Raw genomic sequence first — 17,073 nt, 5'->3', positions numbered from 1 at the left:
ATTACATATTTACGATGTTTATGTAAATATTTATCAGAATTATTACGATAAATACTCTAAAGTCATCATGATATATTGCGTGTGTTTGTAAATTGTTTTGTTTGTCAGAGATATAAACATCAAAGTATATTTGATATCATGATCCAGAACACATAAGTTTTCTTTGTAAACATTATTTGCATATTTTTCAAAGCTTAAAAAAATTACCAATACATATATATCTAATAATATCTTTATTGGTAAGCTATTAAAAGGATCTCATATTATTGTGGCATTTAAAGCTATCTGTCTTGATTATCTGTGAGTAAACTCAATGACTGTGTTATTAAAGATCATATGTCCCTCATCGCGGCGATAAAGACTCATTTAATTGCATATTTGACTTTATAAACGAAATCTGACATTTCATTTATGTTGTATTAACTCATTTATTTCATCAAAACTATGTGTGTCAATGATATACCTAATCTCCTGTTTTCATTTTATGAAATATAATTCATACAATTTTAAGCTAACGATAATGTGACAATCTTCCGACCGACAAAAGCCGGGATAATCTTATTTTCTAATATAATGAAAAAAATAATAGACGATACGTTCTCTTTATCATGGGCTTTATCTAGTTTTCAATATAGTTGATACAGTATGTACAACACATGTTTGTTTTACCAATGGACAAAATGATTTTAAACCAACATGTGAAATTCAATTCAGTTTGTATAATTTTTCTTTATAATTATACAAATGACTACATCGCTGCTGAGGTAATATCAATTCCCGTAAAAGGATGCGTTATAGTATACTGATGAGATGAACGATTACTTCTTTCACCTTGGACTTACCACCTCAATATAATTACCTATAAACTAGAGGGCTATCGATGTCAATTATTGTGAAGTTACATTATCTCAAATTCAAATACGAGTATCTATGTGTCAAGCTATTCCTGAAAATTTGAAGATATTTAACAAAATATAAGAAATATCAGGTGTCGAGTTTTACATAGACTTGTAAATAATTTATATTTAATATATGTACAGTAAAACACTTTTAACTTAATAGTTTTAGTACTTTGGCTTAGTAGGTTGCTAGTTTTCGTGAATGTTTTCTATTTAAAGTTTTATCTGCCAAGCCATTGAATTAAATATCATAAGGTATGCCAATTATTCATATTTTAGGATTTTAGCATCTTCTCAGGTTACAAGCTTCCATCCAATTATGAGAGCAAATATCGGCCAAATAAAGTATGTTAAACAACAACATTTTAAGTGCAATTGGGTTCTATTTTTAGTTTGATTATTGATATGAAATTACCAGATATTCATTTCCAATACAGAAGTTGTTAGAGAAACTGTCCAGTATTCAATGATTGTATTTTTGATAAGTTGATCAGTTCTATCCTCTCAAATACCTGTAGAAAGAAATTGCAGACTTGAGATAACCGACAAGTTTATTTTCCCAGGTAACTAGCAGTTAAACAGTGAAATAGGAAATGGTGCACAATCCAAAAAAGCAACAAGTGATTGTGTAGATAAAAATTTTTCGTAATAATGTTCTCCATGTTGGTCTTTTAAAAAAGCCTACAAATGTAACCCAAACATTTAACTGATATTGAAATTGATATACACCTGATGAATTTAACATGATACTTTGCTAGATACAATGAATTTGATAACGTATACACGAAAAGTTACATAATCTGTATCAAATGTACCTCTTATGTCATGCATGTGCAGTTATACACAATCTTCATTAGATTAATAAACACAGGCATTATCAAGGTATAAGATGGTTCAAACGAAGAATAATCATTCAGTGGTTTGGCAATATTTGCATAATTTGGGATTAAGTGTACAAATGTAATAATTCACGTTATTGTATAATAGTTACAACAATTGTTATGATAATAAACAGTTGTTACTTCTCTTGTTAAACAAGACAATTATCCACGTTTTAGAATTTAGAAACTTGGTTCCACAATTGCTGTCTAAAGGATTTAAAACGCGAGCAACAGTAAGTTTTTTTTTATTTGTTATGCAAATTGTTAGACCAGAACATAATTCAATCTAAATAATTTGTTTAATCGTTAATATTGTACAAAATCACCATAGTTAAATTTGAAATGGTCTCGTGGGTCTATGTATTGTTCCTGAAAGGATTATTTTGCGAACAAAATCTTTGAATTTGATATTTCAATTGCATGTAAGTTATGGCAAATACGCTTTTATAAATTAATGTCAAATTCAATTCTGTTTACAAAATCATATGAAACTATTTTGGTTGCTTATAAAATTTATATTGAACAAAGTATTTACTTAATGAAAATAACGTTTATTTTTTTATAAAATATCGTTTCAAGTGAATATGTTTTTTTAAGTATGACATTGGGATGTTTAGATTTCAATTAAAGGTTATTCTAGTATTGGATATCAACGAAAAAAGAATCAAGATTTTATCATTTATTGTAAATGAACCTTAAAAATCTGACATTACACAGAACCATCTTTATTGCAATTGCTTTGATTATGCACAGTTCAAAATAATAACATATGCACTCTTTATTTCACATAATCTGTTTCAATCATATTTTAAAATTTTAATGTCTACAATTTTAACTAGTTTCGCGCTCTAATGATATATGATAAGACTGGCATTTGCTAATCGGTATCTTTGTAGTTTCACAAGGTTTAACATAGATATTTATTAAAAACTTCGACTTTATGAGGGAAGCATGTTCTAACAAAAATGCCAGTATACTCTTATGTTTCATAACAACTTCTCTATAATTTTTCTGAGTAATATAAACAAATGGAATTCATTTAGATAACAAAGGACATAGTCTGTCTGAAAAATTCTTTCAGCATCTTGTTTTTAAGATTTTTACATGCCATATAATATCATCACATTTCTCTGCAATCTTAAAAGAAAATCGTTGGAACTCATTTAAGACGTTAAAAGCCGTATGTCAGATACCATAATAATAAGATACTCATAACAAATCTCGATAAAATATATTGTCATTCAAACAGTTATGTTTGTACTGCCTTAGATAAGTATAAACAAAATTTATTCAATATAGCATAACTAAATAGCTGTCGACATACGATAATAGACGGTTATGATAAGTATTATATTTAAGACTAAATGTCAAATAAATAAGCTAGATAAGTAACTTAAATAATAATAAATAAAAGAGATGAACTGCTTTAAAATTTCATCTCAAATTTGTCCGTTTTTGGAAAATTTAACCATCTTAAAACATAAGTAAGATGGTAAAATAATTAAAATCTTTGACAGTTCTCATTAGACGGTTATCATAACCATGTGTTCGATCAAACGAATACATTAACATGGGCGGTAGTTGTAATTGCAAGCTACCTTCCACGCCACAAAGCCTTATTCATGCGATCTTGATGTAAATCATTTGGAAATTATTCATGAATACACTGGAATGATTGGGAAATTTTATCATTATTTATATGAATAAAATATAAAGATGTCAAGGCCAGTACTCTTTGAGAAAATTTAGTAAATTAATTCTCAAATAAATCAAATTAAATAAGTGCCTTTATATTATTTAAAGCAGCCACAAATAAAAAGACAGAGTGTCTATATCTGATGCTCTCGCTTATATTGTACATTGAAATTATGAACAAAATATTAGTTAATAAATCTTGAACTTCTCATTCAGATTTTTTTCTGTTGTCGAGTGCAAACGCCAGTTTAAGGGTATGACAAAGGACTATGGTCAATGTAATTATAGGTTTTTTTATAACAATGTTAAATTGACAATAAAACCATTATATTTCTCACAACTATTTAAAACTAATCAATCAAAATAACATTTATTTATACAAAATTGTCACCACCAATGAAACAGCACATCATTTCACTGTTAATGAGTTTGATACTGGTTTGTAATCGACAAAGCACGTACACTTTTAGTTGAATTTATACACATCTCTGAGAATATGTTAGATATTCCTACAAATGTTGTATAATCTTAAAGGGCCGTTAAGAAACTGTTAAATTCGTTAACCCGTTGACCCGTGCCGAGTTGGTATAGGACCGAGTTGACTCTTTACCTTATCCGGTTATGACCTTTCTCAGTCTTCTGCTAAATTAGCTAAACTGATACTTTTATGATCAAATGGTGAATACTTCTAGATGCTTCGAAAAATTTTATATCCATCTTTTGAATATTTAAACAAATCATTCATTGATAATGATCTATTAATTTATTTATCTTACTTAACACATTTTACGCGAAGTTACCTGGCTTTACACAGCGGACGATTACACTACCTTTTGGGTATAGCGCGGTTTCGATGCAGTGATTTACTTCAGGCTGCACAAATACAATACAAATAAACTCTGTTTCTTTTAAAAACAATATGAAATGGTGTAAATAGTGTTCAAAATTCAAATCACTAGATTATTAAATTAGTTTGGCCACCCAATATCCGAAAATGGAACATTCCCAGACAAAAATTTATAGTCCTTTCAAAATAATAAATGTAGTATTGTCAACCCCGTTAAGCAAACAATCTGTCACGTGACCTCACAAGGTATTTTTGTTTGTATTATTCGCTGTTTGCTCACATGCTTGTTATCGTGGCTTTAGCTTAATATAGTTTATTTTGTTGTTGTTGTTGTTGTTAAAACTTATTTTAATAGTAAAATAAGAGAAACTAACGCTAACTGCATTGCCAATGGACATCAAGGTTCATGTAACTATGCTACATAGATCAAGAGATGATTTACATGCAACATCCGTATGATAAGTCCATATACATGTACCTGTTATACGAATAGATTTGATTTTATATGTGACGTATGTCTCCTATCAGATACATTTGTAAAGTATTTCATTTAAACATTTAAAGTTGAGCGTAAATATTTACATCATTCGTTCATAGTGGTTGTTTTGCGGGTAAATCGTATATTTCGCACTAGTTTCAACAATGACTAAATCAATTGTTATCGAAGCGCTTTGAGACAGTCATACGCATATCGCTCTCTAGATTTATGTATGCCTCTTTGTTATATATTCATAATTAATTTTGTGATGCTAACCTCCCTGAATATAAACCGAAAAGAAAAAATGCCAAGAGATACTGTTATTTGTTTTTATCATGGATGGCCTTGAACTATTTAATATGTTTTCATATAAAATTGAATGCATTTAGACTTCTTTGATCCTGAGGATAAATTACTGTAAATTATTTTGTCAGATGGTCTGGCAATGGAGAGATTATTTAATTATTGATGTAACTTTCAGTTGATACTCATCACCTGGTGTTGTTATTTCACCAAAATTCCAATTTGTGGGAATAACGTTAAAATATTGCTATAAAAAGAACTCTTTCTTATCGTCTATTATCAAAAAGCAAACAAAATTGGACATCAAAAGTAGATTCTTTTTTAGTCTTAATGGAACTCACTGGTGTTTTTGTTCGACTTGGGGGGACAAGAAATAATTTTTCCGAGATTTGTGTACCATAAGGTCAGGGTCAATAATTTATAAGTTTATAGTTTTAGGTTTTTTGACCTCAGTTGAGCTTCTTCAAACCCAAATTTAGTACTACTCGTATATTGGTATATTGTAGAAGATTTTACAAAACATATTCAATCTAGTAAAACAATAAACTCGTATAAAATCTAATTGTGTAATGCTTATGATCGTTATTGTATGCATTTATAATGAGTTTAATTACTAGGGACAGGGTGTGATATTTTGTCTTTCTTATTTTTATTTACGCTTTGAACTTGCAGTATTTATTAAAATTTATAGTCTTTTGTTGTTTTTTAAACTTATTCTTGAATTCAAGACAATTGTCTGTTGTTACAAGAGAAGTGAAAGTTATTCTCAAAATATATAATGCAATAACAAGATAAGATTGATGCGTCTCGTAAATCATAAACACAATACATTATTGATGTAATAAGTAAACTGGCAATATCATATCTCGGTTAAATACAGTATATTGACAGAAATAGTTTAATATATATCAACATGTAATTAACCTTTCCGTGAATTTCAGAAATGAATTGAAAAACGCAACTTACAATAAATACCATTTGTGTTAGAAATGTCTAGTTCAAATGATAACATAACAGGGAAAAGCGTAATCGAACATGCACAATTAGTTAAGGAATGTTTAATCAATCGATAGTATAAAGATGATATTTGAATAAGTGGTTTGTGATTACAATTTTGTCGATTTTAAATTAAACATGTTATGTTTTTTTTAATAAACATAAAAAATGTTTTTATACTGACAATTTTCTAGAAAGAACTTAGTGTTAGGTATTTCAAATTATTTTAATCAGTATTCCATATTTATTTTTTACATCGTATAGGTAATAAGACAGTGTAAAATGGCAAAAACTACTTAAGAATAAAATAAAAAATTGAGATGATATTTACAAATATAACACTTCTGAAATAATCACACCATCCCACTAAAATAGTAATACCTTAATGTATGTAATAAATTCTGAACAGATTTTGATGGATTGGTTCTTAATGATACTTGACTGAAAGATTTTATTTATCTTGGCATATTTTTGGAACAAATCTTTACATCGTTTTTGACAAGGGAACACTTGAATGTATGATAAGGGCGTTGAATTTTAGATTTGCCCGAAGTTTTAACAACAGTAGCCACATTCATTCGTGTTTCTTTTTTCAGACGTGATTGTAGTGAGTGAAATTTATTGTTTGTTTGTGGAAGGATTTACAAATATTATATTAAGTTAAATATATACAAAATGGTTTTGCTAAGTGTGTTATAAACATCACATTTGTAAGTGTCTTAGCATGGCCGACAGACGTTTAATATCAATTTAAATAATTGTTGCTGATTTTGGCAAACCAATTGTTCTTTTAGAAGTATTTGAGTAGTGACAATTGTACTTTCTCTTGGAATTAGGATGACTGTTAAAGTTTCGTTCTCCGTATGACCGGCAAGATACAGTCGGAAGAAGGTTAGTTCTTTATGAAAACACAAACGGTTAGGCATCGGCGTACTTTCATAACAAACCACATCTAGTACATATGTTCCTAATGTATTGTTTTCTGCATTAAAAGATACTTATTCATTTTTTAATTCTACGTATTTTATAGTTTCAAACTTTATATTCAAACACGAAGTGTAAATTATGATCGAGTTCATTTTTAAGGAAAAATTTCACTTTATCCCATATAAAACATGCTTAACTGATGAGAATGCAAAAGAAATAAAGAGTTTATAAGTAAATAAGATGCATGGTCACACTTTTATATATATAATAGGCTTTTGCGAAACGAAACAAAAATGTTATTATAATATCATAATGCTTGTTGTTCGTCTAATATGATTTACCTCTTATGATGCTAGCAGTGGATGTAGATGTGTTTTTGTGACGTTAACAAGAAAGTTATTACATGGGATATAAGTAATAACAATTAATAATTACATCATTTTTTTTCTAAACATAACAATTGTTATTATAACAACGATGCTTAGGCGTTTTTATTATATTTCCAATGACAATTCTTATATATTTGTATATACAAGTAAAATATGTTTGCAGATGTTTACAAAAAATATTTATGAAACAAAATTACGCATTTTAGTACAGTATAACAACAAAAACGATAACAATGTCCTAACCGGCTTGAACTTTAGAGTCATTGAGACATGCACGTTTCTACTTCTGATTTAAAAGAAGAGAAATATCTTATTGATTAACGATACAATTTAATAAGCAAAATTGCTATGAAATAAATAAAAACAAAACAATCAGATACGGAAGTTATTATTCTGTAATTGCAGCTAATAATGTGCATTGTAAGCTAAATGGAGCATTGTTATTATCTTGTCAAAATTTTCACCTAATATTAAAGAGAGTGGAAGTTTTATGGCAAAATTAAAGGAGCAGACTGAAGCAAGAATAAATGAGATACGTGAAATAGATTGACATATCAAATTATCTTTCAGTTATCATGATAACAGTGGGATATTAACGATATTATTGAGTACCATTGAGAGCAATTAACTAATCATTATTATTTTTACATTTCAACATTTCTTACCAGAATATTCCTTATTACAGCTGTAGTTTGAACATATTACTCTCATGAAAATCATACATATTTAGTACTTGTTGTTAAGTAGTTTTTATTAATTATCTCAATTTCTGAATCAATCTATATCTTAATTTGCCGTTGTTATCTGTGAATTTCTTCTCGACGGTAAATCAATGTCATTTTAAATTGCTCATACAGAATCTAATTTAATTTAACATATAAAATGGTTGATAAGAGTTGACTTATTGCGTACTTCTTTTAACATACTTGAATACAACGATTTAAATGCTAATAAATGTCATTCAAATTATGTGTTATATTTATTTAGATTATGTGCTTTATTATACTTCAAAAAAAATGAAGTACAAAAAGAACACATAGCTATTTCACTTAGTTACACATTGAAAGGTTACGGTATTATCTTTCGGATATCGAGGAGATTAAAAACCAACAAAAGATATTTTGTTTCACCAGGACAAAATCTTCACATTGTTTCAAACTTTACTCTTTATATATGTTGCTTTTATATTAGCTTCAAAAGCTTTGATTTCGGTATGCCATTCCTATTGGACTCCAATAACCTCCTTGTTGTTGATGAAACAGCTTGGATATGTTTGTCTATCCTATCTTGTAATATTAATTACTCACGTGTCATTTTAGAGTGTTTTGTTATTTTATATGACATTAATTTGATTAAAGAGTAAAATGTGTCTTATTTATAGGAGCTCTTCTAATAAAAAAATCACTCAATGATGAATTGATAATACTTTATTTTAGTATTGATTAGAGTTGAATAACTAGTTTCTAGCTTGTGTTTATACGGTTTATCGGAGAGGAGTTGACAAATGATAAAATCTTACGTATCATGTTCTGTTATAACAATAATTTGCAATGCCACTGTGCCGATATATATAAGTATAAAACCAGAAAAATGATTGTCTAAAATAAAATGTATGAAAAAGAAAACTGTACTGTTTACGTCAATATTATTGGTCTGTCTGTCTGTCGTTTTGTCTTTTGTATAAGTTTATGTCATGGATCATTATACATTTATATATATATTTATGATTTATTGAGCATGGCTAGTAGCAATTTTCAGTAGCTGATGTAAATCTTAAAAATGTAACTATGTAAAAAAAAATGTTTGCGTTCTCAGTATCGCTGATTAAACAGGTGTTTTTAGGAATGTAGGAGATTTCTTCTTTTTACCTTTTGACTCAATTAACTAATAAAACAAACCGTTGATTAGCTGTGCTCAGTAGAATGTTATAATCTGAAGTTCTTTTCAAGGAGAACAAAGCCGTGTGCAAACAGCAGAAAGAAAACATATCTTAAGTTACATCATTTTTTGAAATAGATATAAGAAACTTTTATGTTTGATTTTACGGCAACCTGTTTTCACTGTATCCAAATACAGCCTAGGTCTATCTACTACATAACAACTTTGCCATGTTCTTAGAGTACATATAGTATTTTAGAATATAAGGATTGAACTCTATTTGGATTATATGCTATTCTTTATATTAAGAAAGCTGTAAGTATAAATTTGTATTAAAGCATGTTTTTCATGAATTATGTTTAATGAATTATATTTTACCTTAGCTACGATAATAAAATAAAACTAAATTGAAAAGTGAATTATTTTGCTTTGAGTAAAGCATTCAAAAGACTTTCTTTTCAGTAAAGCTATATTATTCTGTGATGATTTCAAGAATCTGAAACAGTTATTCGTTCTATAATAAAAAATAAGCAGATATACATTTCCAATATTGAGATGTACATCAAACTAAACATTTTTAACGGAATTGCTTGTATCATCCTATCAAAGCAAACAAATTTATTTCAGCATATTGAATTGTTCTATTCTCTCAAATACTTGTATAAAAAAATCGCAACATTGCAATATTCATCAAGTTTATTGCCTGAAGTAACTCTCAGAGATAAACATTGAAACAGAAAATGGTACACATTGCAAAAAGAATACCAGAGATGTTTGTGATAATAATGATTCGTAATTACAATACTCAGCACACATGAAATCTGTTTGTCTATTTGTACAGCTTTGAAATGAAATTCAAACATTCGTCCGATACATTTGACCTGTCTTGTTTTGAAATTGATATAGACATGATGAATAAACTGGCCTTACATAATACCTTACTTGATACTATGGGATATGATTTACGTACTGTAGTATAAACAGTATCAAATTAACCTCGTGCATGTGCAGAAATCGTCAAAAGATAACATAATCAAGTTAAGATAGTTTGAACCAATGGAATAACTGTATTATAAACAATATCAAATTAACCTCATGCATGTGCAGTAATCGTCAATGTAATGATAAAGTTGGTAACATAATCAAGTTAAGGTGGTTTAAGCCACAGGAATTATTATTTATCTGACCGGTATTTTGTATGATTTTGACATAATATAGAGTTAATTAACGTTATCGTATAAAATATTGCTAGCATTGTTATGATATGTAAATAAAGATAAATGTGTACATTTATGTTAGGAATTCAAGTATTACTAGTATTCAGATAAATTATGTCACTATCAAAGTCTTTTGTTTACGGATGTCCATTAAAATTAGTTTACTCAGCCATCTTTTACTTATTATACTTAAACAAATTATGGACATTCCCCTGAATTGTGATTAAATTACTAAAACTTTTCAATTGGTTTTCCATTCAGAAACGTAAACTTTTAAAGTTTATATTAAATTGTGCACATTATTAAAGTGTTACCTCATCGTGGCTATATCTTTATGGCTGGGATTTATTTTATTAAGTGAACCGATAACGGTTTTCTTTAGATACCATAGGCATTGTCTTAACCACAACATGTTTGGCCGCTGAAAAGGAGTATCCCGGTTCTTGAAATTAGTCTTTTAAGAAGATTCTTTTTTTTAAATTTCATACATATGTGCAGAAAGGGAGACTGTTAGAAATCCACGAAATACTGGTTGAATTCAGTATGCTGAAATCATGAATTCATGAAGTTGAAATCGTGAATTCATGAAGTTGAAATATTGAATTTATGAAGTATGAATCGTGACTTCATCAAACTGAAATCGTGAAGTTGAAATCGTGAATTCATGAAGTTGAAATCGTGAATTCGTAAAGTTGAAATCCTGTAAATTAATGCTGCTGATATTGAGAATTCTGCACTTTCAAATCATTAAATCATAACGTTAAAATTGCGATTTCGTGAAATTGAACCCGAGAATTCAAGAAGTTGAAATGTCATCATCGGTTTTTCGTAGAAATCTATTTATGTTCCAGTTTCAAAGAATCTCACGTTGTGTTCAGTTTGATCCAGTTTCATACATAACTATGGCATCCTGATGATGAATGATAAATTGGCATTTGTTAATATGTTTCACTGTTGTTTCACAAGGTTTAACATAAATATTTAAAACTTTACTGTAATGAGAAAACCACGTTCCAAGAAAAATACCAGTATAGTCTTAGATTTCATAACAGTTTCGTTGTAATGTTTGGGCTAAAATAAACAACTCAAATTTATTTTAAGAATTTAGAATTCAGTGTGTGTGAGAAATCTTTAAGCCTTTATCTTTCGAGATTTCCACATGCCATATTACCTCATCGTTCTATCAAATTTCAGAAGAAAATATTCCAAAGAACATTAAAACGTGCCTAGTCGCTTATTCGATATCAAAGGGATTTAGAACTAATAATAACGCCATTCAGTATATCAAACAATCTTGTAGTACAAACAACAAACATATTCTATAACTTCATCTCTCTATCAGGCATTGTTTTGTCTACCTTAAGTTTGAATTCACAAAAAAATTTATTCAGGTAAAATAGACAAACAATGAAAAAATTTGTACTTTTCCAACATGAGATTACAGTGCAACCTCTGCAAAGCTGACCTCTGTAGGGCAATTATTTATTTATATCAACTGTAGCTTTTCAATAAAATAAACAAAGATAATTACAATAATTGGCATCAAAAAGGCAACACCTCACAGCCACAACCAAAATCTTAGCCTTCCAAGGAGTATGTTTTTTTTTTAACAAATTTAATACTGCATTTAAAGAGTATCCCCATCTTCTTTATACGAATATTAAACATATATCACAGCAAAGTCTAGCGCGGAGGAAGGTAGTCTAGTACTGGTGTAACTCTCCAGGAACAATGGTTAGGAAACTACCCGCCTATATGACTGAAATACTGTTGGAAAAAGGCGTAAAATGAAACAAACAAACAAACAAACAAACAACACAGTAAGGTCAAACAGTTAAAACACCCAAGCAGGATGTGCACACCTAAAGCGTTCCATTTATAACGCTTTAAAATTGGTGAGAAATATTGAATTGAATTAATTGATTGATTAATTAATGAACTAATTAATTATCCGATTCGAAAAGTTTATGTCTTTAAAACAAGGATAATTAAAAAAACATAAAAATTCTAAGTTTCACAGAAAAAAACACATTTTCATAAAATTTCAAATGTAAAAAATATAAATAGAAAACACGAAGTGACTTTAGAATATCACCACTGTCATTTAAATGGATGATATATGGACAGCGTTCAGCGTACAACGCTTGATAAAGAAATGTATTACAAACAAATCATGACAAAATTAAATTTCTGTCTGCTTAACTGTCTTTCTTCCTGAGTAAATATCGGTTTCAAAACGTGTTTCTCATTTCTTACTTCATTTATTTCAATCATGCAAGCATTCACATTTACCTACACATTTTTTATGAACTCAACAAATATGTTACGGACACAAAGCATCACTCACCACCCGTGATATCGACTCGGTATTTCCTTTTCGCTTATGTCATATTTACCGTTAACTTTTACTTTTTGGTGTATCTTATGAATCGAACACCAGATGCTTATATATACAGTTATTTGAAAGACCCTGTTTAAATTCATGCATTAATATAGTACACTAAATTGTCATAAGGACGATTTAAGTACGGATATCTATTCACGTACTCCGTAATTACTGCGTAATTACCTTGCAAAATATAGCTTTACGATTTAACTTTTGTTTATATTTGATAAAAACTTCTTCTTATATTTTTAAGATTCCATTAAGCTAGGATTTCCCTGTTGTTTAACAATACAAATTATAAGTGTTATAGATAATCGATGTATTTATGTTGTTTTTGGCGCCAAAATTCTCACTACTTGAATATGACAAATAGTCCTAAAAATGTTGTATAATCGTGAAAGGCCATTATGGCACTGTTAAATTCGTTATATCTTATTTTGATATTTGTTAACAAACAAAGTAAAAAAGTAACAACAGCAACAACACTGATTCCATTGCTTACGGATATTTAACTTAATGATTTGCTTATTTAAAAACTTTGTTGTATAAAAAAGAAAAAGTAAAACATTTATAACAGAAATTTTGTCGGACTATAATTAAATATATTAAAGAGTGTAAAAATTCCGTAATAAAATATTAGTTTTTGACGTCTTTCATAACTACTTTTTCGAAAAGTGCTGTAATTGTTCGAGTTAGTCCGTATATCAGCTGGTTTGTATACATATTTGTCAGTAATATATATAAAGAATTGTATTTAAGTTAAGCGTACATTTCATTTCACTCTAAATATTCATAAAGATTGCTTTGATGATTATCTGTTTATCTATCTTTGTGTCAAGGGTCTCTTTGACAGTTATGTCTATATCATTTTGTTTGAAGCGCGTTTTGACAGTCCCTGCCATCCCCTTTACAGTAAGCACTGCAGCATCTTTACCATATATAGCCATAAATGCCTGAAGCTTTTCGTACATATTTTTGTATTTCGGCTGTTTTGAAAAAAATGCCAAAAAGATAATATTGTTTTCATCGTCATAAAACTTGAACAATATTTTATACTTTCATATGAAAAACAAATAAAGCTTTTTTCTATGATTCTAGCGATAAGTTGCTTAAGATTATTCCGCCAGCTGGTCTGGCAAAGGAGTCTTATTATGTTATAAGTCGATACAAATCAACCGGTGTTGTATATTTCCGGATATTAAACCAATTATAGAAATGTGGATGAAAGGATTTAATATACTAACATTTTTTATTTGAAAATCTGTTTTTTGAAATGGACATAAATAGAGTAAGTAAATGTACTTTTCTAGTTCTGTAGCAAAAAACTAAAACCCTAATGGAATTTTGTTATTTTGTAACAGTTGTTCTTATTATTAAAATTTTATAACCTTGTAACTTAAGTTCAGTTCTGTAGAATAATTACTTTAAATACCTAAAATAAATATGTAAAGGTAATTTTCAAGTACAACAAAAAATGTTTGGCAACCCATGTAAATGCGATGCATTCATGACTTTTATTAATTTGTATTATTGTCTTGAAAATTACATTGAGTTTGAATATAGGGGGCGGTATCACTTCTCTCGTATTAGATTTTCTTTTCGAGAACATTTTCCGCTTTGAACTCGTAAACTATGGAAATATTTTGATTTATTTGTGGCAGACGCATTCCCTATTAATAACGGTGTTGCATGAAAGCTGAAAATATCATTTAAATACCTTTGAAGTGTTAAGTTATGGGAGGTAATTAGATACCTATAGAGAGATTTTCAGTAGCACATGAATAAGTGTGAAGACTTTATCATGAATCAATCTGTCAATAGCATTTTCAATTTGCATATAACTAAATGCTTCAAAAACATCGGTATTGAAATTGTAATTTCATATATTATTGTATTTTGTATCTACAAAGTAAAAACACAATTTGGATTGAATATGTAAAGTATTAATAAAATGTTGTATAATTATAAAGAGCCATTGTGAAATTATTATATTCGTTAAAACTAGTTATAGAAACAAATGTAAATTGCATTGCTAACGGACATGAAGTTTCATGTAACTATATCATAGAGATAAAGAGATGATTTACATTAAATATCCGTTTATATGTTTTATTTTATATTTTACCGTATGTCTCCGATAAGATAATTCAGTAAAGTATTTCTGATCAATCATTTAAAGTTGGGCGTTAATATTTACATCATTCGTTTATTTTGGTTGTTTTGTCCATCAATCGTTTTTTGTCTCTGTCGCTTTCAAACTTTTAACAATTACTAAATCAGTTGTTTTCAAAGCGTTTTTAGACAGCCCTACGTATATCGCTATCTAGATATATGTATGCCTCTTTGTTATGTATTCATATAATAATGATATAATTTTGACGCTAACCTCATTGAATATAAACCGAATAGAAAAAATGCATATTGTTGTTATCATGGATAACCTTGAACTATTTTATATGTTTTCATATCAAATTGAATGCATTTAAACTTCTTTGATCCTGAGGATAAATAACTGTAAATTATTTTGTCAGATGGTCTGGCAATGTAGAGATAATTTTATTATTGATGTAACTTTTAGTTGATACTCATCACCTGGTGTTGTAATTTCGCAAAAATTCAAAATTGTGGGAGTAACGATAAAACGTTGTTATATAAAACACATTCTAATCGTCTATTATCAAAAAGTTAACAATTTTCAACATAAAAAGCTGATTCTTTTTGAGTCTTAATGTAACTCACTGGGTTTTTTTTTTACTTGAGGTGACTAGAAATATTTTTCCGAGATTTGTGTACCATTTGATGTAGGTCAGGGTCAATAATTTATAATTTAATGGGTTTAGTTTTTTTTACCTCAGTGGAGCTTCTTCAAACCCAAATTTAGTACTACTCGTATATTGTAGATTTTTACAAAACATATTTAATCTAGGAAAACAATAAACTCGTATAATATATAATTGTATATTTCTTATGATCGGTATTGTATGCATTTATAATGAGTTTTATTACTAGGTACAGGGTATGATATTTTGTCTTTCTTATTTTTTTTCACGCTTTGCACTTGCAGTATTTATGAACATTTATAGCCTTTTGTTGATTTTTAACTTATATTTAAACTAAAGACAACTGTCTGTTGTTACAAAAGAAGTGAACGTTTTTCCTCAAAATACCTAATGCAATAACAAGATAAGATTGATGAGTCGCGTCAATCATAAACACAATACATTAATATTGATGCAAACTGAAAATATCATATCTCGGCTAAATACAGAATACTTACAAAAATAGTTTAATATATATCAACATGTAATTAACCTTTCCTTGAATTTTCAGAAATGAATTGAAAAACGTAATTTACAGTAAATATATTTTGTGTTAGAAAGGTCTAGTTCAAATGATATCATATAAGAAAGAAAAATGCGTAATTGAACATGCACAATAAGTTAACTTTTTGAAATGAGGTGTGTTAAATCAATTGATAGTATAAAGTATAAATAAGATATTTTGAATAAGTGGTTTGAGATTTTAATTTTGTCGATTTTAGATTAACATGTTATGTATTTTTAAATAAATATAAAAAAGGTTTTACACTGCTTTTTTTTCTAGAAAAAACTTAGTGTTAGGTATTTCAAATTATTATTATCAGTATTCCATTTATTTATTTTTTTACATCATATAGGTAATAAGACAGTGTAAAATGGCAAAAACTACTTAAGAATAAAATAAAAAATGAGATGATATTTACAAATATAACACTTCTGAAATAATCACACCACCCCACTTAAATGGTAATACCTTAATATATGTAATAAATTCTGAACAGATTTTGATGGATTGGTTCTTAATGATACTTGACTGAAAGATTTTATTTATCTTGGCATATTTTTGAACAAATCTTTACATCGGTTTTGATAAGCTAACACTTGAATGTATGTTAAGGGCGTTGAATTTTAGATTGGCCTGAAGTTCTAACAACAGTAGCCACATTATTCTTGTTCCTTTTTTCCAGACGTGATTGTAGTGAGTGAAATTTATTGTTTGTTTGTGGGAGGATTTTAAAGTTTTCATACAGTCAAGTTTAATATAGGGTAGTTTTGATAAGTGTGCTATCAAAACCACATGTATTTCATAAGTGTCTTAGTATGACTGACAGACGTTTAATATTAATTTAAATCATTAT

At 28.4% G+C, this 17,073-nt stretch overlaps 1 protein-coding gene across 1 annotated transcript in view; it reads left to right on the top strand.

Moving 5' to 3' along the window:
- Window positions 1-1,795: 1,795 nt before the first annotated feature.
- Window positions 1,796-17,073, top strand: part of LOC132718940 (MAM domain-containing glycosylphosphatidylinositol anchor protein 1-like) — a 132,252-nt gene continuing 116,974 nt past the window's right edge. The window contains exon 1 of the mRNA XM_060702653.1: window positions 1,796-2,013. The gene's annotated coding sequence lies outside the window, so the exon portion shown is untranslated. The remainder of the gene's footprint in view (window positions 2,014-17,073) is intronic.

Source organism: Ruditapes philippinarum, unplaced genomic scaffold (assembly GCF_026571515.1).
Source record: "Ruditapes philippinarum isolate M1 unplaced genomic scaffold, ASM2657151v2 ctg1603_1_1_1_1, whole genome shotgun sequence".
Lineage (NCBI taxonomy): Eukaryota > Metazoa > Mollusca > Bivalvia > Venerida > Veneridae > Ruditapes > Ruditapes philippinarum.
Note: the sequence above shows the minus strand (reverse complement) of the source record. Positions and strands in the feature narration are given on the sequence as shown.